Below are 24,985 nucleotides of genomic sequence, written 5' to 3'. Positions count from 1 at the left end.
TTTGAAACAGACACACCTGAAAGAGAAAATAAAAAAAAAATACAGAAAGATAAAATAAGGGACTGGAGCAGAATCTATTATGCTTCAGCTGAAGTAAAAAAGGGAAGCAATTATGATCTCAGACAAAACAAAAGCAAAAATAGACCTAATTTAAAAAGATAATTAGGAAAACTGCATTTTACTAAAAGATATAATAGACAATGAAGTAACATAAAAAATAGAGCAAGTTCCTCTGATAATGGCCCCATTTATCAATATATAAGGAACTAAGTTAAATTTATAAAAAATAAAAGTTATTTCCCAAATGTTAAGTGGTCAAATGGTCAAATGTGCACTTTTCAGAAGAAATCACAGCTCTTAATATTCATGTGAAAAAATATGCTAACTCACTATTGATTAGAGGAACTCATATTAAAAGAACCCTAAAATACTACCCACACATGTAAAAATGGCAAATCCTGGAGGGGACGTAGAAAAATCCATTGCGGAGAACAATTTGCAACTGTGTCCAAAGGGCTATCAAACTGTGCATACCCTTTGACCCTACCATGCTGCTTCTAAATCTATGTCCCAAAGAGAGCAAAGAAAAAGGAAAAGACCTATATGCACTAAGATATCTGTAGCAGTTCTTTTTGTGATGGCAAAGAACTGGAAACTGATGAGATGATCATCCATTGGGGAACGGATGAATGCTTTGCTTTATATGTAATGAAATACTTATGTGCTATAAGAAATGACAAAAGTAATTGATTTCAGATAAAACCTGGGAAGACTCAAATGAAGTTCATTTGAACTGACAATTGAAATGAACAGGGCCAGGAGATCATTGAAAACAGTATCATCAATATTATAATAATGATCAACTATGAAAGGCTTAGCTACTGTCATCAATACAATGACCAAAGATAACTACGAAGGACTCATGATGAAAAATTCTATCCATATCCAGAGAGAGAAATGATGAACTCTGAGTTCATCTGAAATGTAATTATGGTCTTTATTTGTCTTATAGTTTATTGAGACATGGCTAATATAGGAATATATTTTGCAAGATTTCCTATGCGTAATTGATACCAAATCACATCCTTTTTAAGTGAATGGGAAAGGGCCTGGATTTAAGGAGAAATTTGGAACTCAGTTATTTTAATGCAAGAAAGTAATAAATAATGAAGTTACTTAACAAAACTAAAAGGCCAAAAGCCCCAAAAGAAATGGCAACCCAAGATTTAGAAAGAAAGGAAAAATGTAAAGCCTTAAAGACAACAAAAATGTTTAATCAATCTCACAATTAGCTGGTTTATATCGAGTCTCTAGTATGTGTCAGTACCAGGATAAAAAGACAAAAATAAAAGCATCTTTACTATTAGGTAATTTCTATTCTATCATCATCATAATTTGTATAATATATTTAAGGGTTCTGCAAAGCACTTTATTTCTATTTGATCCTAACAATAATTCTGTGAGGTAAATTTTACAAATGAAGAAACTGAGGATGAGAGTGTTTAAGTCATTTGCTCCAAGTTATTCAGCTGTTTAATATCTGAGAAAAGCTTTGAATTCAGATTTTCTTGAATCTAAGTCCTATTCTCTATCCAGCATTACACCTAGATGTCATTTACTTTGAAGAAGATACAAAATATACAAGAAATGAATGCAAAGAAATTTCCCATAACTAGGTGGCATCATGAGCTATTAATCAGAAAAAAAGACCTCTTGTAGAAGATGGCATTTGAACTGAGCTTTGAAGGAAGCCAAGAATTCTGCATAGGGAGGGAGATGAAACGCGGGTGCAAAGTACAGACAGCCCAATTTGGTTGGAATATGGACTATATGAAAAGATGTTTGTAAAAAATAAAATAAAAACTTGAACTGAAGTTAGAGGCAGATGGTGGCATAGTAGAAAGCTGGGACAGCAGGTAAGAAGACTTGAGTTCAAATTCAGCTTCAGACAATTATTAGCTTTATGATGCAGATCAAATCACTTAGAAATCTCTGTCTTGGTTTTCTCAGCTATAAATGCGGATAAGAAGAGTACCTATCTCACAGGGTTTTGTGAGGTTCAAGTGAGGTAATGATTATAAACAGTCCTCAGCACAGTATGAGTCATATAGTAAGGATTATATAAATGCTTCACCTCCCCTCACACGTTTCTTTCCCCTGGAACTCAAGCAAAGTGTTTTCAAGGCCAAACTGATGCATTTTTTTTTTGTTTTTTTTTATCCTAGAAGGAATTGTTTGCAACTAGAACTTTTTGAGCAGGGAAATGGCATCATCAGGCCTGGATCAGCACTCCTTTGCTGAAATATAAAATCTTGTTGATGATTATATTAAGACTGTAATGGAGAGGGGAGACACTTGAGGATCAGACTTAGGAGGTCATTGAAATAGTTCATGCAAAAGATATGCTGATGAGGATAGGAACTAGGTTAGTGGCCATATGAGTAGAAAGAAGTGGTTGAAGGTGGAAGTTGTGATTTGATGAGCAAGATGTAGACATTGTATAGTAAGTGAGAGAGATTCTAAAAATTGGGATATTTCTAAGGTTGTACACCTGAGTGAAAGGTTAATGATGTCCTTGACAGAAATAGAGAATTCAGAACAGGAGTTTTTGAGAAAAGATGATGAATTCCATTTTTCACCAAGTTGAATTCAAGATGCTCTTGGGACCTCCAACTGTATATGAAGTTGGTGATACACGGCTCAGGACTACAAACATTTGATGATATCATGGAGAGAGAACACATAAAGAGAAGAGTGCCCAAGACTAGACCTTGGGATAGAAATACATGTCATAGAGGAGATATGGACAATGATCTAACTAAGGAAAGTGAAAAGGGATATTCAGACAAAAAAGAGTATCAGGAATGAACAATGTTATCGAGCCACTGTATAAATACGCAGAATAGTGGATAGTATCAAGACTGAGAAAATACAGAGAAAAAACTTTATTGTTTTTATGTATTAAAAGAGAAGACTTAGGGCTAAGGAGGGAAATGGAAACATTTAAAAATCACTCTAATGCAAGAAAAAGTACCAATCAAAAAGTAATGTGCAGGCAGTTTATGCCAAGGCAAAGACAGGGAAAAAGCAAAATATTTTCAAAATGTTCATATCTAGAACATTGAACCAAGACTTAAAACTCCATTTTTCCTACTATGTCTTTGAAGAAATTGACATTTAATTATTGATGGAGATATATAGTATGTCCATAAAATGGAATTACCAAGGGATACCTTGAGGGTAAAGAGGAGAGACTACGGCTTAGAAACTACATTGCCCCCGACTCTTGTCCTGTACTCTTTCTTTACTAATCTTGAAAATAAACATTTAGAATTATCATACCCAATTATTTTCATCATATTCCATTCTAATCCCTCTATCATTTAACTGGAGATGCTCTCTCTTAGGGTATCAAAAATCTAGTAACTGCCAATTTTAATGACAACTTTTTGCATCCTTATTGTAGAATTTATCATACCAGTAAATATGGTGAATGGACAGGAATAGGGGTCCATTTTAAGGATCCAGACTCCTTTTTGATGCCCCTGAAACCAGACTAGATAGACTGTGATCTGTCAACAAAGGGAAAATAGTGGAAAATTTGTAGGGTCAAATTGTCTGCTTATTGAACTAACTACATTAAGAGCTAACATTGAAATAACACTTTATGGGGCGGAGCCAAGATGGCAGAGTAGAAAGATGCACATACACATAGCTCTGAACCCACAACTCATAGAACATCTACAAAAAAGTAACTCACAGCGAATTCTGCACCCAGAGGCCACAGAACATTGGAGCGAGGGAGATTTCTGTTCCAGAGAGACCTGCAAACCTCTCACAAAAGGTCCTTTGCGCCACGGACTGGGCGCCGGGACTGGGAGCTGAGTACAGCCCTGCCATGGCCGCAGCACCAAGAGGAAAAGATCCGAGCGGGCTTCAGGGACGGAATCTCCAGCGGCCACATGGGTCCCTCCACCCACAGATGACAGGGGTCGGTGAGAGGGTCTCTTTGGTGGGTCGAGAGGGGAGTGGGGTGCCCCCATAACTCAGGCCCCCTTGGGAGGCAACAGCAGAGACGGGAGCAGACTGGGCTCCCCAAGCAGGCAGGAGCCTGGATCCATTGTTGAAGGTCTGTGCATAAACCCCCTGAGGGAACTGAGTCCATGAGGCGGCCCTGCCCCCACCTGAGCACCTGAACTTATTCACACACTGAATACCAGACCTGCCCCCACAAAAAGCACTGAGGCTGGCAAGCAGCATTTGAATCTCAAACCCCAAGTGCTGGCTGGGAGGATCCGGAGGCAAAGTGGGTGTGAAGAGAATATTCAGAAGTCAAATCACTGGCTGGGAAAATGCCCAGAAAAGGGAAAAGAAATAAGACTATAGAAGGTTGCTTTCTTGGGGAACAGGCATTTCCTCCCTTCCTTTCTGATGAGGAAGAACAATGATTACCAGCAGCCAAAGACACAGAAGTCAAGGCCTCTATATTCCAGCCCACTCAGTGGGCTCAGGCCATAGAAGGGCTCATAGAAAATCAAGTTAGAGAGGTGGAAGAAAAGCTGGGAAGAGAAATGAGAGACATGCAGTCAAAGCATGAACAGCAGATCAGCTCCCTGCTAAAGGAGACCCCAAAAAAATGCTGAAGAAAATAACACCTTGAAAAATAGGCTAACTCAATTGGCAAAACAAGAAGCCAATGAGGAGAAGAATGCTTTCAAAAGCAGAATTAGCCAGATGGAAAAGGAGATTCAAAAGCTCACTGAAGAAAATAATTCTTTCAAAATTAGAATGGAACAGATGGAGGCTAATGACTTTGTGAGAAACCAAGAAATCACAAAACAAAACCAAAAGAATGAAAAAATGGAAGATAATGTGAAATATATCATTGGAAAAATAACTGACCTGGAGAATAGATCCAGGAGAGACAATTTAAAAATTATGGGGCTACCTGAAAGCCATGATCAAAAAAAGAGCCTAGACATCATCTTTCATGAAATTATCAAGGAAAACTGCCCTGAGATTCTAGAACCAGAGGGCAAAATAAGTATTCAAGGAATCCACAGATCACCGCCTGAAAGAGATCCAAAAAGAGAAACTCCTAGGAACATTGTGGCCAAATTCCAGAGTTCCCAGATCAAGGAGAAAATATTGCAAGCAGCTAGAAAGAAACAATTCAAGTATTGTGGAAATACAATCAGGATAACACAAGATCTAACAGCTTCCACATTAAGGGATCGAAGGGCGTGGAATAGGATATTCCAGAAGTCAAAGGAACTAGGACTAAAACCAAGAATCACCTACCCAGCAAAACTGAATATAATGCTTCAGGGGAAAAATTGGTCTTTCAATGAAACAGAGGACTTTCAAGCATTCTTGTTGAAAAGACCAGAGCTGAAAAGAAAATTTGACTTTCAAACACAAGAATGAAGAGAAGCATGAAAAAAGTAAATAGCAAAGAGAAGTCATAAGGGACTTTACAAAAGTTGAGCTGTTTACATTCCTACATGGAAAGACAATATTTGTAACTCTTGAAACTATTCAGCATCTGGGTACAGGGTGGGATAACACACACACACATACACACGCACACGCACATACACATAGAGACAGAGTGCACAGAGTGAACTGAAGAGGAGGGGATCATATCTTAAAAAAAAATGAAATCAAGAAGTTAGAGAAAAATATATTGGGAGGAGAAAGGGAGAAATGTAATGGGGCAAATTATCTCTCATAAAAGAGGCAAGCAAAAGACTTTTTAGTGAAGGGAAAAAGAGGGGAGGTGAGAGAAAAACATGAAGTTTACTCCCATCACTTTCCACTAAAGGAAGAAATAAAATGCACAGTCATTTTGGTATGAAAACCTATCTTACAATACAGGAAAGTGGGGGATAAGGGGATAAGTAGGGTGGGGGGGATGATGGAAGGGAGGGCACGGGGAGGAGGGAGCAATTTGAGGTCAACACTCATGGGGAGGGTCAGGATCAAAAGAGAGAACAGAAGTAATGGGGGACAGGATAGGATGAAGGGAAATATAATTAGTTCTTACACAACACTACTATTACGGAAGTCATTTGCAAAACTATACAGATTTGGCCTATATTGAATTGCTTGCCTTCCAAAGGGAAGGGGTGGGGAGGGAGGGAGGGCAGATTGGCAGACAGGGGCAATTAGAACACTCAGTGTTTTGGGGTGGGGGGAGGGGACAAAAGGGGAAAAAATGTGGAACTCAAAATTTTGTGAAAATGAATGTTAAAAGTTAAATGAATCAATAAAAAAAAAGAAATAATACTTTAATTTTTTTTCTTTGCCTTTATTTTAATGTTTAATATACTTTATTTTTTCCAATTACATGTAAAGACAATTTTTAGCATTCATTTTAAGGAAAATTTGAGTTCTAAAGTTTTTTCCTTTCCTCCGCCCTAAAAAGGTAAAGGAAAAATGACATAGTTTATATACATGCAATCATGTAAAACATACTTTCATGTTAGTCACATTGTGAAAGATGAAACAGTAAAAAAACATGAAAAATTCAGATTCTATAAGTTATTTCTATGGATGTGGCTAGTATTTTCCATCATGATTCCTTTGGGATTATTTTGGATCAAATTATTGCTGAGAAGAGCTAAGTCATTCATAGTTGATCATCACACAATGTTGCTGTTACTGTGTACAGTGTTCTCCTTGTTCTGCACATATCACTTTTCATCAGTTCATGTATGTCTTTACAGGTTTTTCTGAAATATGCTTGCTCATAATTTCTTACAGCATAATAGAGTTTGGTTATATTTATGTACCACAACTTGTTCAGTCATTCCTCAATTGATGCGCATTCTTCATTTCTAGTTTCTTTGTGACTGCACAAAGGGTATTTTGTGCAGGTAGATCCTTTCTCGCTTTTTTAATGATATTTTTGTGATACCTACTTAGTGGCGATATCACTGGATCAGAGAGTATAACAGTTTGATTGCCCTTTGGGCACAGTTCCAAATTGCTCTCCAGAATGGCTGGATCAGTTCACAACTTCACCAGCAATGCATTAATATCCCAATTTTCCCATATCCTCTCCAATATTTTTCTTTTTCCTCTTCTGTCATTTAGTCAATCTGATACATTACTATAAGTGATTTTTATTTTTTCATCTGAAAATGTCTTCTTATCCTTTGGCCATTTGTCAACTAGGGGATTGACTTGTATTCTTATAAATTTGACCCAGTTCTTTACATAATTGAGTGATGACGCCTTTATGAGAGCCACTTGCTATAAAAATTGCTTTACAGTTTCCTGCTTTCTTTCTAATTTTAGTTACATAGATTTTGTTTGTGCAAAACTTTTTAAATTTAATATAATCAAAATGATCAACTTTACATTTCCCAAATTGCTCTACCTCTTCTTTGGATAACATTCTTCCCTTCTCCATAGATCTAACAGATAAACTATTCTTTGCTCTCCTAATTTTCTTATGGTATCATCTTTTATGTCTAAATCATGTACCCATTTTGACTTTGTCTTGCTGTACAGTCTAGGATGTGGATTTATACCTAGTTATTGCCATATTGTTTCTAGTTTTCCCAGCAGCTTTTGACAGATAGTGAGTTCTTATTCTAGAATCTGGGATACTATGTCACTTATTACTGTGGGCATTTATTACTGTGCCTTGTGTACCTTATCTATTCCACTGATCCATCGCTCTATTTCTTATCCAATATCAGGTAGTTATGATAATTGCTGCTTTATAATATAGTTTGAGATCTGGTACAGCTAAGTCACCTTCCTTTGCTTTTCTATATTAACTCCTAGATATGATTGATCTATTTTTCTTCCAGATTAATTTTGTTATTATTTTTTCTAGTCCTATAAAATAATTTTTTTGCTAGTTTGATTGTTGTGGTACTAAATATGTAAATTAAGTTAGGTAAAATTCTCATTTTTATTATATTGACTCAACTTACTCATGGGCAATTGATACTACTTTTCATTTCTTTAGATTTGACTTCATTCATTTGAAAATTGCTTGGTAATTTTGTTAATACAGTTTATCTTGGCAGGAAGACTCCAAATTATTTTTTTACATTGTGTAATATTATTTTAAGCATAACTTCTCTTTCTACCTTTTGCTACAACTTTCCTAAAGCTGTTAATTATTTCAATTAGTTTTTTAGTTGATTCTCTATGATTCTCTGAGTTTACCATGTTATCATCTGCAAAGAGCACCATGAAGCTGGATTAGGTTTTATAATCAAAACTACACTAGTCCTAAAACCTTGTATGCCTACCAAAAGGAGTGAATGACAGGCTCATGACAATGTGATTGTCCCTTGCAGGAAAATGCCACACTAATGTCATAAGTGCTTCTGCTCCATCATGACAAATCTTGATGAGGTCAAAGAAAAATTTTAGGAAGACTTGGAAACCTTTATCATCAATGTGCCAAAAGAGTCCAGGTTTAAAATTCTTGTTGACTTTAATGCTAAATGGGGACTCAAACTACCAGACATGGCAGGGAGTCCTTGGGAGGAATGGAGTTGGAAATAGCAACAGCAATGGTACTGTTACTACTTTTTTTTTGCTAAATTTATGAAATTTTTCCTCAGTTACAACTGAAGATTTGTGCATTCTGAAGATCACCTGGCAGAAAAAGATATCAGACACTGAGGTCTTTTCTTGAACTAAATTGCCAAGTTAGTAAGTATCTAAGGCCAGATCTGAAGTCTTGGTTTGGTGACTCCAGGTCCAATGTTCTATATATGGAACCATCTAGTTATCTCAAAAGAGATCTGAGAGTTTCCAGACCTCTTTTCAGTTTCTTTCCCTACAGCCTGGTAGAAAACCCACTTCTCACCACTTACAATGTGGACCCATTATCTTTACATGTCACAATTTTTTTCATCCTTGTCTTCTACTTCTCTTTTGTTTTCCCCTTAAACTTCCCAGCATTGCTATTTCTTTTCATTAATCATCCACTGATACAATCTTTCCAATGTTTTATAATCCAATAAAATAAGTTCATTGAGGTTGTCATAAAATCATTATATAATTTGGGCAGTTGAAGAGAATGATTGTATTTCTGTCTTTTTTTGGTATGTTATTTGAGTCCAAAAATATCTTGGATTTTTCCTTCACAGATGCACCACCAAAAAAGGAGAGCTAAATTTATGTAAACCTTATTTCATGACATGGACTTATTAGTATCCCTGTTACAACTTCTGATTCATTTTAATTAGGTTTGACTTTCCAAATGGATTGTCATAATTCTTCCTTTTTTTTAAACTACTTAAAAATTAAGAATTGAATACCCAAAAGCAAAGAAAATGCAAAACAAAAAAATCCCAGGTGTTTTTAGTTTTTAAACTAATAAAATTGGTTTTAGCTCCTAAATAAAGAACTCTTTCCACTTTTTGCAGGCACTCCCTGATGATCAGAGTAATTTTTCATAAACATTTTACATGCAAATAAAATATTCTTTTTTTGAAATCAACTTTTTGACTATGTAAAATAATTATTCTGGCTATTATATATTTCAATAGAAATAAGACTGTTAACAAACATGAATCAAAGATTTAAAGCTACAAGAGAAATAACTGGGACATTTTTGCACTTTTGTTGGCACTCTGAATTGCTCTAACCATTTTGGAGATCAATCTGAAATACTACACAAAGCGTTATAATACCCTGTATGCTCTTTGACCCAGCCACTATTGGCTGTGTTTCCCAAGATTCTCAGAGAAAAAGGAAATGAACCTATATCTTCTAAAATATTTCTTGCAGTTCTCTTTTTGATGGCAAAGTGGAACTTGAAGGAATGCCCATCAGTTGGGGAGGCGCTAAACAAGTTGTGGTATATGATTATGATAAACACTAATGTGTTATAAGAAATAATGATCTGGTTGATTTTAGGGGGGGAAATGTAATGCTTTGCTTGAAACAATGAAAAGTGAAATGAGTAAGAACAAAATAATGACGTATATAGTATGAGCAATATTGTTCAAAGAATGATTGTGAACAACCAAGTTATTCTGAGTGTAATAAGTATTCAGATCAACAAGGTATCTATGAAGGAAGATGATGCCCACCTCCAGAAAAATAACTATTCAAAGTATGTATACTATGATTTTACATATATCTATAAATCTGTGTTAAATGGTGGCCTTCTCTAGTTCAGAGTGGGAGAGAGGGACATAGTTTAGAACTTGAAATGCAACAAAAAATTAAATTAAATAAAAGAGGAGAACTAGCAAGGTCATTTGATCCAACATCACTATTTCACAGATTAGGAAACTGAGACTCAGAGAACTTGAAAGTGACTTGTCCAAACAATTCACACAATTAGTAAATAGGAGAGCCCGGTCTTTCATCTGGGTCATTGAATTCCAAATCAAAGATTCTTTACATTTTACTTTGCCACTTCTATTATATGGCATTGCAGTGTCAATCATATGAATAAAACAATAGAAATGATGAATTAAAAATAATGTCAATTCAATTAAAATGTCTGAATTTGAATTTTTTATGCATGTGAAAAATTTCAGTAATATACATATCTTTGCAGGATAAAAAATTGGGTTTTATCTAATAAGCTGAAATTAATAGAGATAAATATAAACTTATACACTTTTTTTGGTTGAGGCAATCAGTGTTAAGTGACTTGCCCAGGGTAACACAACTAGTAAATTTCAATTGTCTGAGGCAGAATTTGAAACTCAGGTCCTCCTGACTCCAGGGTCAATGCTCTATCCACTGCATCACTTAAAAAAATACTTGGAGAATATAAGATGGATCAGGCTTGGAGAGATAAATAGAATTGTCTGGTAAAGATATGAGAAGCTATTTAAAATGAACATTTTGTTTAGAGTTAAAGGTGGGATATGACTAAAGTTAATGAGGTTGTGTGTTGTAATTTCTAGGACAAGGGAGGTAATAATTCTGCTATCTGTGCCATGGTCAAACCATCCTTGGAGTGCTATACGAGAATCAATATTTTCAAAATAGAATGTTTCTTTTAGACGAGGTAGAAAGAAGAGAAACAAAAAAGTAGGGAAGGGAGAGAAAAACATGAAAGGAAGGAAGAGGGAAAGTGAGAAGGGGAACGAGGTAGAGAGAAAAGAAAGCAGGAAAGAGGAAAGAAGGGAAGAAAGGAAGAAGAGGAGGGAAATGAAGAAAGGGAAGAAATAAGCATTTATTAACCACTTCCTAGGTACTAGGCACTGTCCTTAGTACTTGACAAAAAAAAAAATTCTCAGAAAAACCTTTATTAAACTTGCTTAACAGTTAAAGAAACAGAAGTAAACAGAGGACCAGCCCAAGTGTCAGAAAGCTAATAACTGAGACCAGATTTGAACTTGTCTTCCTGACTCCAGGTCTAGCATTCTATGCATTATCACACTTTTAATTAAAGCAACATGATATTGGTTTTCAAGTATTAAAAAGGAGGATTACCTTTATTTTCCTGTATCCAGAGGGTAGAAGACAAATCAATGGAAGTTTGAAAAAGTTCAATTTAAATTTAAGATAAAGGAAAAATTATCTTCTCCCAAATTAGCAGAGTAGTAGAATTCTCCTCCTTGGAAATCCTCAAGGAAAGCCTGAATGACTTCTTAGGTACCTTGTTGAAGAGATAGGGAAATAACTTTATTAAAGCATTTTGAGCTCTGAAATTTTGAGGGACTTTGTTCTTTAATCCTAAAAAATGTATTTTGGTTCCCTTTTTTGGTTGTTTCAGATGGGAGGTGAAAGAACTCTAGAGAATTACCACATCAAAAGTATATGAGTTTCTTCAGCTGTTCAGAGATTTCTTTTTTTAAGTTCATTTTCAGTTGTGGGAAAAAATCACTTTGCTTTCTGACTCTATTGTTATATTGATTCAATAAATCAATTCACTTTTGTCTGTAAATTACATTTATTCTCCAATTATTTTTGTCATGATTGATTGTTTTGCTCAAATTCAGGAATGGGTTATTGCGTCAATTAAGATTATCCCTAACATCTGGCTTTTATTTGCACATCACCGTGGTGAAACCAAGTGGCTGAGTTGGTTTGGGTATTCATTTGTCTCTTATATCATCCCACCTCTGTTGATTTCCATGTGCTAACACCCAATCTGTGATGTACTCTATCTTCATCTCTGCCTGTTCAAATATTATTAGCATTTAAAGTGTCAGGGTTAAATTCTTGCCTAAGAACTTCAAAGTTAGTTAGCAATCACCTCAGAAATATAACAGTAATGGATAATCATGAACCCTACTTTTGTTGGCCAAAAGTAATGGATAGTGTCATTGGAAAACTTCTTAGAGTTACTAGACTGACCCCACAATCTCTTAGTATTGCTTCAGAGGATGTCAGTTGTAATGTAAGAATTATACTAAATGTGAGGTGACTTACAAAAAAACAGCACCACATTATGATAGTAGTTTTCTGTTAAACATAGCAGAATAATTTAACAATATAAAATCAGGAATAGTATCTACTGATTTTTTTACTCCTTTCTGTCTGTTCCTCGACCAATCTTCCCTTGCATTACTGATATCCTAGATGTACTCACGTATGTTGCAGCTCTCACAGCATGGATGATCCCCTTCCTAGTCCATGACTTTGTCTCAGGCTTCATCTTCTAAAATCACTCTATGGAGCTCGGTGCTGATAATCACACCCTTCTTCTTGGAACCCTCTCCTACTTTGACTTTTTTGACAGTGGATTTCTGAGCTCTGTTTCCTTGCTTGTTTATTTTATCTTACCTCTTTGGCTGATTCTCCCTATTCTTTTTTACTGGAGTCCTTCAACCCTTTCATGGGGATAATAATAGAACCTACCTCCCAGAGTTGTGGAGAAAATCAAATCAAATAATATTTTTAAATGCCCAGTCAGACTAGCAGCTAATTATAATGATGAGGAGGAGGAGGAGGAAATGGTGTTCTGAAGTGATGGATGGGAAAGGGTACTCTTTTTTGGCATTTTGTTTACTTTTTCTACATTCTATCCCTTAACACTCATGTATTCTCATGACTTTAATTATTATCTCCATGTGATAAAAGCTCATCTGAGTTTATATGGGATCTTAATATCAAGGTTGTCTCCAAGCATTATTTCCCATCACCTTACAGACTGTAATTTCTAAATTTATTATGGGAATCTCTACTATATATATACATATATATGTCATATATATGTATATATCCCTCATCACACTATAACCTTCAGCATTTCAAATTTATCCTACACAAAGCTGACTCTACAGTAGAACTGACTGTAGTTAGATGGGATAAAAAAGGCAAAGATAATGAAGCGAAAGGGTAAAATTGCCAAGGACTTTTAACATCACACAAGTAGCAGGAGAAGCAGGGGTAGATTGTTATATGATCCTTCACCACCAAAGTTAACCCTGCAATCCTGTTAAAGTAAAATAAAAAGCAGACAGAGTTCAGATGAAGGATAAGTCCTAAGCAGTAGCAACATGAAGGGGAAACAGAAAGAGTAGAAGAGAAATATGATCTTAGACTGTAGGGAAGAAAAGATACTTTTTTTGTATTTTTTTTTTTTGTTTGTTTGATTGTTTCTACATGAACATTTATGTGGAAAGGATATAGAAGAACCTCTCAAATGTAAGTCAATATTGCCTGTATAGGCCAATTGTGGAACAATATTATAAGAGTATTTAGAATAAGTAACCTAGCATACATTTTAAAAAGTAACTGAATTATTATGGAGTTAAATTGTGTTGAGAACACCAAAATTTCTTCCCAAGGTTCTCAAAAAGCTAGGTGACAGGAAGATGAGAGGTGGAGTCTGGAAGACATAACTTTAAATACTTCCTTATACCCTATTCTGGGCAAGTCACTTAATCCTTGTCAGTCTTAGTTTACTTATCTATAAAATGGGGATAAATAACAGCACCTTCTTCATATGATTAGTGTGAAGGTTGAAGGTAATAGCATGTAAAAGCATCTTTGGAAACTTAAGACTTTATAAATGCTAGCAATTATTAATGTTGAAGTGGTTTTTGTTAATAAGACTATTACAGTTCAGGAAATAAGCTTGAAAAATTTATTTTTTAACTTAATATATTCTGTGCTCTTATACATGATAGTTAAGCAATTTAAAAATATCTTTGTAAAGCTCTTTATAATTAATCTTCTTTGCATCCCACAAATGGAGTATTTCCATAAATTTAACATCAAGAAGAAAGCTGGATAACACCTAAATTTTATTCACACTCTTTTATTTAGTTTCTATAATTAGCGTATTGTTGCTATCACATGTAAGTAGCTTCAGAAAATATGGTGTATATTTTCTTGAGTTGAACCTTTTATGCTCATTTGATTTTATAAATATTGATTAAATGCCTACTATGCTCAGGAAATTTTACTAAGCAGTGGATATTAAAAGATGAAAAATGGCAAAATACCTGCCCTCAAGGAGCTTACCATCTAATAAGTAGGTGCAACTTTTTTTATTATTACAAATAAGTATAATGCCTGGTAGAATTTTATAAGGGCAAGGGATAATGGTCTTGACAAAATGTTCTAAGAAAATTTAAGGAGAGATTACTTTTAGATAGATGAGAGAAGGCAGCATAGGGGAAAAACCAATCCCAAGTGGATTCTGAAAGAAGAGCAAGATTTGAGTAGGCAGAGATGAAGGAAGAATACATTGTATTGCTTGTTAAAGTATATACGAAAGGAAGGTGATAATTAATTCCCTTTCCCAGCTAGTAGGGCTAGTCTTGAAGACCTCCAGCAAAAGAAATTTGAAAGCTAGTTAAGTAACATATGAAATAAAATCCAATGTCCTGTGGGAAGAATTTAGATGGCAGAGAGAGATTTTGACTATTTGGGAGACTTTTTGAAGGAGTCTGAAATGAGAAAAGGGAGGAAACAAAGGAAGATGAGTAGTTAAGAATGATTTTGCCGAGTGCAACCCAACTCCACCAAGTTTCTTCACCTCCCAGGGGCAGATGAGGCCACAGGGATCAGAGTGGGAGGAAAGCCTGCTTATTAGTGAATGTTTCCTTAATCATACATTCAAATTGCTTTCTAGATGGATAGAGATTAAAACTCAGTTTCTTCTTTCTGTTTTCTTTTTCTCTTTCTTTCCTCCTTCCTTCCTTCCCCCCTACTTTCTTCTTCTTCTTCTTCTTCTTCTTCTTCTTCTTCTTCTTCTTCTTCTTCTTCTTCTTCTTCTTCTTCTTCTTCTTCTTCTTCTTCTCTCTCTCTCTCTCTCTCTCTCTCTCTCTCTCTCTCTCTCTCTCTCTCTCTCTCTTCCAAGTTTCTGTTTAACTAGTTTGGTGAGACTGAATTTAAGTTGAATTTAAGTAACTGTTTCAGTTTGGTGACTGCTTGACACCTGGGAACACGACAAGCTGTTATTTTATTAATGATCCTATGAACATCACATAATAGCAGAGACAGAGATGTGGAACCAGACTATGCTAACTATGTATTTGATAGCCACTGTTGTTGCAGAACAAGTGCCTATGGGCTAAGTCCTTTTCTGCCCCAGATCTTGGACAATGGGTGGAGGAGGATTGGAGAAGGGGGGATTGCAGTGACCAAAGGGGATACACTGTTCATAGGTAATCACAGAATGGTAGAGGCATGTATATGTGTGTATATGTATATACTAGGCACATGGGTATATTTCTGCATATATTTATCTATATCTAGATATATACACATATACATATGTGCATATGTGTGTGAATATATGTATATGTATACACACATGCACATATATGTATATATCTTGTTATTCAGTGGTTTTGGTCAGGTGCGACTCTTTGTAACCATATAAGTTTCTCATTTTCCATCTAATAGTCTATCATAGAGTTTGGAAATCCCTTATCCAGTTTTATTTTTTTTCTGACTAATCAAGTGTTTTTGAGTGTTTTTTAAAATCATGTCCAGGAAATCTTAAAATGTATTAAAGTTTGATGCAACCAACATCATGTCATACACAAACAATAACATATGGAAGATCTGAATATCTGTAGATGCCCCTCATTTCCATTCTTTGCTGTACATTCTTCATGATTTTAGAAACCGCTTTCAAACATCTTTTGGGCATCACTATTTAAGGAGGAAGTTAACAAGCTAGAGAGTGTGCAAAGGAACGTAACAAAGATGATAAAGAGTCTAGCGTTGGAGACATATAAAGATTAGTTGGAACAACTATAGATGTTTAGCCTGGAGAGGAGAAGACTCAAATGGATCAGGTTCATTTTATCGGGAAACATGACACAGGGTCAGGAGCAACAGGCATAAGTATCATAGAGGTCAATTGAGATATGTCAAAAAAACTACAACTAAAGTTATCCCAAAATGCAATGACTTCTTTTTAGAAGTGGTTATTCTGCCCTCTTGACCCCTCTATTTATTAGATGTCTTTGGAGAAAGTATGGATGAACACTTATAAAATATGATTTGTCAAGTTTCCTTTGCGCATACAAGCTGCATTACATGGCTGCTGAGTTTCCTTCAACTTTCAAATTTTGGGATTCTATAATGAATATGAATTTCCATGTTTTAAACCTCATGTGTTGTAATAAAAAAAAAAACAAACAGATCACTGACCAAAGTTATTTCTATTTTGCATTTTTCACAGTTGATTTATTTTTAATAAATCTGTGTTAGCCACATCATTGGATGGAGTTAGGTGAAATTTAACATTACTGAGTAAAATACACTTTTCAGACAACAATCAGTATCAGAGATATTATATTTCTTTTTTAATTTAATTTAATTTTTATTATTTTTAATGGTTTACAATCGCTGCCATAAAATTAAGATTTTATCCCCCCCACACCTACCCCCCAATGACCCCCTCCCCCCCTACGACCACATACAATTCTGTATAGGTTCTACATATACTTTCCTACTGAGTACATTTTCACTATAGTCATGTTATGTAGTCGAACTAAAATAAATGGAAGAAATCATATAACAAGTCAAAACACGCTACACAAAAACACTCATACACACAAACATGATCTGCTACATTCTGCAAATGACTTCCATATTTCTTTCTCTGAGTGTGGAAGGCATTTTGCCTTAGAAATCCACCATTGGGATTTTTTTCTTTAATAAGTTCTTGCATTATTACGAAATTCCAAGGCTACCAGAAAAATATTATATTTTTTACAGTCGATTTGTAGATAATAAAGATACAATCTACTATTGAATATTGTTTGTGAAAGCCTGACTATTCCATTTTTATTCCTTTATCAAAAATGCCATGTGTATATTATTATTTGGCAAGTAGTTTTAGGAATAAGAATCACAATCCTAACACTTCTTCCCCCTTTATCAGTCATATGGCAGCATCCTCTCTCAGCTATAGGGAGAATCATCCTTTAAAATTATCTCAGCTCTAGGAGGTGAGTATGTATTTGCTTTCATCAAGCTGCTCTAAATTTTGTATTTATTGTCCTGCTTTATCCTGCAGTATATCAATTATTGTAATTTTTGAATCTAAATGTGGTTGCTTCACTTTGCCAATGAGAAAACTGTGTACAATAGGAACCGTGATGGTGTTATTTTTGTTTTGTCCTCTTTTATTTGTTTAAGCTATGAATTTGTCTTAAGATTAATTTTAAAATATTAAATAAAGTTTATAATTATTATGAATGTGATTGATTTCTACTTTTTCAGTTCTTTCCTTCACTCTTTTATTGATGCTGCTGCCCTTGTTATCACTGTACATACAAGCTGAGATTAATTTTGTATTCTGCTGTGTTACTGAAACTATTACTGTCTCAATTTGTTTGTCATTTGTTTTAGATTTTGAAGTAAATGATTAAGCTATGTGTAAATTGACTTATTTTTGCCTCCTCTTTAACTATATTCATCCTTTGATTCCTCTCTCTTAACATTTCTACAGCTGATATTTCCAGGACTATGCTCAATAATTATGGAAAGATGGTGCAAAGTTACTTTGATCACTGTAAGGGCTTGTGATGTATTTTATTTTTTTGTTATAGATAATACTAACTCTTGGATACCTAGCTATGTAAATCCCAGATTTGTAAGGCATTGATGCACATATGTAGGTATGCATTTCACATGTATGTATGTATACCTATTTATCTTTCTTTCCTTCCTCCTTCCCTTCTTTCCTTCCTTTATTTTTCATTTCTTCTTTTCTCCTTCCTATCTTCTTTTATTTTTTCTTTCTTTTATTCTTTCTTTCAATCTGTCTTTATTCTCTGTCTCTATATCAATCAATCTCCTAATCCAGATAAGACAAAGATTCCAAATCTTCCCAACCTTAATCCTTATCCACTAAACTATTGGGAATAATAGTTATTATATTTTCATCCATTCATGGAAGATTTATATATTCTATTTGTTTTTTACACTAACAACATACAAGATAAAGCTTCCGAATGACAAAATTGTGTTTCTTTCATTACTTCCTTCATCTATTAACAATTGCATGTTTCTTATTTTCCAACTTGTTTTGTTTTTGTTTTTATTTTTATTTATTTGTTTAAATTGTTTAGGGCTAGGGTGAGACTTTGGATAAACATCACTCCACAAATTATTATCTCATGATGGAGACAATGTGATGTGAATAAATTAGCTCTCCTTTCCAAGACATGGGACCTGGGAATATTTTGCTCCTTTTTCACTTCCCCAAAGTAAGGGCAGTCCATCCTTTATCTGTATTATTTTTGTCCATCATTTATCCTGGTTGCAGCATGATACTTCTTTAACCCTTTCCCAAATGCAATATGACATTTGGAGGAAGAAAACCTTGTTAAAAAAGAGATCAAAATTAAGTGATTCTCACTTAATGAAAATTCTTAGAAAGTTCTTGTTGTGGTATATGCTCAAGAAAGACAAACTGATGGTGAGTGCAATGAGGAGTACCAGGATAAAATTGTACGCAGTAAGAGCAACATTGTGGGATGGCCGACTGTGATACGCTTAGCTCTTCTCAGCAATGCATGGATCTAATGCAATTCCAAAAGAATCATGGTGAAAAATGCTATCCACATCCAAAGAAACCAATAAGGAGTTGGAACACAGATCAAAGTATAGTATTTGCTCTGTTTTGTGGTTTATTTTTCATCATACTTTTCCACCTATTTGTTCTAATTCTTATATTTAACATGATCTTAGAGGTAACAGGGTGCCCCTGGATTTTAGTGAGCAAAGGAATGACATGGTCAGACTTCTTTGGAGAAATCCTTTGGACAGTTAGGTGAAGAATGGATTGAAATGGGGAAAGACTTGAAGACTGGAAGTCAATCAGGAAAATGTTGCAACAGTAGAAGCTAGAGCTGATAAGAACCTAAAACAAGGGTGGGGAATCTATGGCCTGGAGGCCACATGTGACTCTCTAGGCCTTCAAGTGTGGGTCTTTGACTGAATCCAAACTTCACAGAGCAAATCCCCTTAATAAAAGGATTTGGTCTCTACAACTTGGACTCAGTCAAAAGTCCATACCCAAGGACCTAGAAGGCCACATATGACTTGGAGGCTGAAGGTTCCCCACTCCCAGCCTAAATTATTGTGATCAAAATGTGTGCAGAGAGAAGGGAAGAGAAGCACCAGATGTTTTGAAGGTAAAAATGACAAGGTTTGACAACAGAATGGTTATGCAGCTCTGAAGGAGATTGATGAGTTGAGTGTGACTCCTAGGTCATGAACAGAACTGAGTAATATGTACTCAGTAACTGAAAAGACGCTGCTGCCCTTGACAATAATGGAAAGTTTAGGAAAGGGGATGTGTTTGGGAGAAAATAAAGTTATGTTCAGGAAATATTGAATTTTAGGTACTTATGAGGAATATATTCAAAATGTCCAATAGTCAGTTGATGATTCAGAACATTGGAGAGAGTAGAACTTGGCATATTGAATTGATAATCAGATGTAAAGATACACTTATGAGGTCAATAAGAAAGAGAGAAGGTCAAAACAGACTACTGGTGGACACAGAGAGTTAGGGTTAGAGTCAGACTAACCCTCAATATAGATAGACAACAAAGTTCCCATGGCCAGGATCAAAATTGTAACATTACTAGGAGAAGCAAATTAATTCCAATGAAAGAAGTGGCATGCAATTGTAACTACAACTTGACCTATTTAATTAAGGTATTAGTGCTGAAGCATGGAAAAATTTATGGAGGTAAGGACATCACCACCAACTACAACAATTTTGGTCATTTTTTTTTTTTTAACTAATGACCTTCAATTGCTATAGTGAGGAGAATAGAAAACAATCCTTTTAGAAAACTTACAATTAGCTTGGCAAAGGGAGAGACAAAGAATATAAGAGAAATACCAAGCTTGAGCATAAATTTGGTGGGCTGGTTGTGTTGTGGATAGAATACTGACATAGGGTTAGGAGTACTTGATTTAAGCCTGCTTAAAAATGTATTATTCTTGGCACTCATTGTCTCTTCACAACCTCTAGTGCCTTAAAAAACTGAAAGAATAACAGTAAGAAAAATAAATCTAAATAAAATTTAATAAGAGACTCAAATAAATAAAGATCTTAGGACATCTTAGGACATTTAATGATGAAACTGGAAAGAGGACAACAATTATAGAGAGTATATATTTTTAAAATTACTATGGGTTTTTCACCATCAAGAGCAGAAGAGTCACTGCATTGTTTATAAAGAAGGCAGCCTTCACTTTTGATGATACATTTCTTTACAAAGGGAAAAAGAAAAATCTAGGGAAAGCAGATGGACTAGCTATATAGATTTAGACCAACCTGGCGGGAAGGTCAGTGCTGTAGGTGACACAATGTCCATACTGAGGAATCAATTTTCTTTTTTTTTTTTAAATTATTTTTTAATGTTTAACAATCACTGCCATACAATTGAGATTTTATCCACCCCACGTCTACCCCCCACTACCCCCCTCCCTCCCCACGACTGTATACAGTTCTGTATGGGTTCTACATATACTTTCTATTGAGTACATTTTCACTATAGTCATGCTCTGTAGTCGGACTAAAATAAATGGAAGAAATCATATAACAAATTAAGACATGATACACAAAAACATACACATACAGAAACATGATCTGCTACATTCTGCGAATTACTTCCATATTTCTTTCTCTGAGTATGGAAGGCATTTTGCCTTAGAGAACCACCATTGGGATTTTTTTTTTTAAGAAGTTCTTGCGTTATTACAAAATTCCAAGTCTACCAGAAAAAACTTGCACACTGTGGTCGTTGCTGTGCACAAAGTTCTCCTGGCTCTGCTTCTTTCACTCAGCATCAGGTCATATAAGTCCGTCCAGGCCTCTCTGAAGTCTTCTTGTTCATCATTTCTATTGGCACAATAGTACTCCATTACATTCATATACCATAATTTATTCAGCCATTCCCCAATTGATGGGCATCCCCTTGATTTCCAGTTTTTGGCAACTACAAAGAGTGCTGCTATAAATATTTTTGTACATGTGGGACCCTTTCCCATTTTTATGATCTCTTGGGGATACAATCCTAGTAGCGATATTGCTGGGTCAAAGGGTATGCACATTTTTGTAGCCCTTTGGGCATAGTTCCAAATTGCTCTCCAGAATGGTTGGATGCGCTCGCAGCTCCACCAACAATGAATTAGTATTCCAACTCTCTCACATCCTCTCCAGCATTTATCATTTTCTTGTTCTGTCATGTTTGCCAATCTTATAGGTGTGATGTGGTACCTCAGAGTTGTTTTGATTTGCATCTCTCTAATCAATAGTGATTTAGAGCATTTTTTCATATGATTATAGATAGCTTTAATTTCTTCCTCTGAAAATTGCCTGTTCATATCCTTTGACCATTTATCAATTGGGGAATGACGTGTATGATTATACATTTGAATCAGTTCTCTATATATTCTAGAAATGAGGCCTTTATCCCTGAGCTTAGCTGTAAAAATTCTTTCCCAATTTACTACATCCCTCTGGATTTTGGTTGCATTGGGTTTGGTTGTGCAAAAACCTCTCAATTTAATGTAATCAAAATTATCCATTTTGCATTTCATAATGCTTTCTATCTCTTCTTTAGTAAAAAATTCTTCCCTTCTCCATATATCTGATAAATACACTATTCCTTGCTTCTCCAGTTAATTCATGGTATCAATCTTTATACCTAAATCATGTACCCATTTGGACTTTATTCTTGTGTACGGTGTCAGGTATGGGTCTATGCCTAATTTCCGCCACACTGTTATCCAGTTTTCCCAGCAATTTTTGTCAAACAGTGAATTCTTATCCCAGAAGCTGGGGTCCTTGGGTTTATCAAACAGAAGGTTGCTATATTCCTTGCCTACTGCGTCTTGAGTGCCAAATCTATTCCACTTGTCTACCTCTCTGTTTCTTAGCCAATACCAAGTGGTTTTGATAATTGCTTCTTTGTAGTACAGTTTGAGGTCTGGTAGTGCTAGGTCACCTTCCCAAGCATTTCTTTTCATTAGTCCCTTTGATATTCTGGACCTTTTGTTTTTCAAATGAATTTCGATATTATTTTATCCATATCTAGAAAATAATTGTCTGATAGTTTAATTGGTATGGCACTAAATAAGTAAATTAATTTAGGTAGAATTGTCATTTTTATTATATTAGCATGGCCTACCCATGAGCAACTAATGTTTTTCCACTTACTTAAATCTGACTTTATTTGTGCCAAAAGTGTCTTGTAATTGTGTTCATATAATCCCTGGGTTTGTTTTGGCAGGTAAACTCCTAAGTATTTTATACTGCCTACCCTAGCTTTAAATGGGATTTCTCTTTCTATCTCTTGCTGTTGGATTTTGTTACTAATATACAAGAATGCAGAAGATTTGTGTGGGTTTATTTTGTAACCTGCAACTTTGCCAAAGTTGTTTATTATTTCAAGTAATTTTTTACTTGAATCTCTGGGATTCTCTAAGTAAATCATCATATCATCTGCAAAGAGTGAGAACTTAGTTTCTTCTTTGGCTATTCTTATTGAGGAATCAATTTTCAAGGAAAATCGAGTAGGTATGAAAAAAATTCCAAATTATATTATTTATCACTCTGTGATGTTCACTACTAAGTGCTATTTATTACTATATATACACTACTGTTACATTTTCAATTAATGATTCATTTGTCTGCTTTGCCAGCTGTATACAATTTATAATGGGAATGATTTATGCATTCATTGAGGATATTTTTTTTTTCCCTCTGAAATCAAGTCTTCCTATTGCCTTAGCTGGAAGTCCATTAACCAGACATGGGCCTATACCCACTGCTGAATGGCATATGAGCTTTGTATTTTTCAGTTTTTAACCAGCCCATCCAAAGAAGACATATTTGATGAGGATACCAGGAAGCAAAGTCATGGTTAGCAAATAGATCACACCTTTATTTCCACACAATTATGTTAGAAATATAGAGAATATTAAGGTCTATTGAGTTTATCAGTTGCTGATCATTAAAAAAATGATTTGCTGGAATAAATATTGTCATAATCTCTTCTCTTAGAAGTTGCTTTCCATGTACTTGTCAAAATCATACAGAATTCTGTGAAATATATAATGATAGAGATATTTTTAATGACACATTATTTGTATCAAACACATAAGAAAGGGAGATATATTCTCATAAAAGGTGTTCAAGAAAAGGATTCAGTGTTTAGTTCATGTCAAAGAGTGATTCCTCACAGGTATTAAGTTTTTCAAGGTGAATATTTTTACACATAACAGTGTTCTGTGGTTATATGTACAATATGTAGTGTGAGTCCATGTGTGTATGTGTACACATTTATGTGTACACATATGCACATATGTATATACACACATATACACATAGATGCACTATGAACACAAGATGTGTATGTATATATGCATTTAATAATACATATACTTATGCATATGTTTGCATATATTGTATGACAAACATTACAAATGTAGAGTGAATTGTTTCCAGAACTGAAAAAGAATAGGTGCAATTACTTTTTGGAAAGTTGTGAAACTTTTATAATCTCTCCAAATTTCTCTTTGAAACAGAGTTCCATCCTAATAATGCCAATCTTCATCTAGAGATGTTGTATTATCATGACGTATGGAACCAGACAGTCTCTGAAAAATTGAATTGGTGATCATCCAAAGGACAATGAATGGCAGACGGCAGGCATGAGTTGGTTGAACTGTATTACTATCAAAAATGAAAATAAAGAAATAATGTAAAGGTGGCTAAAAAAAGAGAATATATATATATTTGTATGTATGTACATATGTGTATGTATCTATGTGTGTGTGTATATATATGTATCATATATGTGTGTGAGTCTATCTGTCTGTTTCTATTTGAATTTGATACCATTGGACTTTTTTGCCCCAAATATCCATCCAAATCTAGATCTAGGTCTAGTGGACGTATATATGTTGGAGGTGGTAAAGGCATGGAGGTGACAAATTCAAGCAATCTTTATTAGTATTGAAAAGGGGCATCTTCTATAAGAATAGCAATGCAGATTCACATGTTATCAACACAAGCTGAAAAAGATATGATGAAATCTAACACTATAGCTTAAAGGTCAGAATTCCCCTGGAGTTGCATCAAACAGGAAGCAGTAGAGAAAGCCTCCCATAGACAACATATTTTTGCTCCCCTTTTCCTAGGAGTGCATATGACAGAGGAAGGAGAAGTATCTTGTCTGATCTCAGCACTTTACAGACTGTCTCTGAACAATGCCTATCAGCAGGTGGAAAGTCAGAAAGGGCTTTTGGGAATTGTCAAACTAACACTTAAGATACTTTACACCTAGTAAGATTCTCATTCAGATTCCTAAGCTGCAAAGAAGCAATGCATAGCATTCTTTTAAAAAAATTTTATTAATAAATTTATTCATTTTTAGTTTTCAATGTTCCTTTCTACAAGGTTTTGAGTTCCAAATTTCATCCACATCTTTCTCTTCCCCCAACCCCAAGTATCATGCATTCCGATTACCCTTTCCTTCAGTTTTCCCTCCCTTGTATCACTCCCTCCACCTTATCCCTTTTCTCCTTACTGTCATTCAGG

The 24,985-nt window shown here is 35.0% G+C and overlaps 1 long non-coding RNA gene across 1 annotated transcript in view; it reads left to right on the top strand.

Moving 5' to 3' along the window:
- Positions 1-24,151, top strand: part of LOC140521098 (uncharacterized) — a 53,896-nt gene extending 29,745 nt beyond the window's left edge. Inside the window, exon 4 of the long non-coding RNA XR_011972794.1 lies at positions 23,971-24,151. This is a non-coding gene — a long non-coding RNA (uncharacterized lncRNA). The remainder of the gene's footprint in view (positions 1-23,970) is intronic.
- The last annotated feature ends 834 nt before the right edge of the window (positions 24,152-24,985 follow it).

The sequence above is a fragment of the Notamacropus eugenii genome, chromosome 1 (assembly GCF_028372415.1).
Source record: "Notamacropus eugenii isolate mMacEug1 chromosome 1, mMacEug1.pri_v2, whole genome shotgun sequence".
Classification (NCBI taxonomy): Eukaryota; Metazoa; Chordata; class Mammalia; order Diprotodontia; family Macropodidae; genus Notamacropus; species Notamacropus eugenii.
Note: the sequence above shows the minus strand (reverse complement) of the source record. Positions and strands in the feature narration are given on the sequence as shown.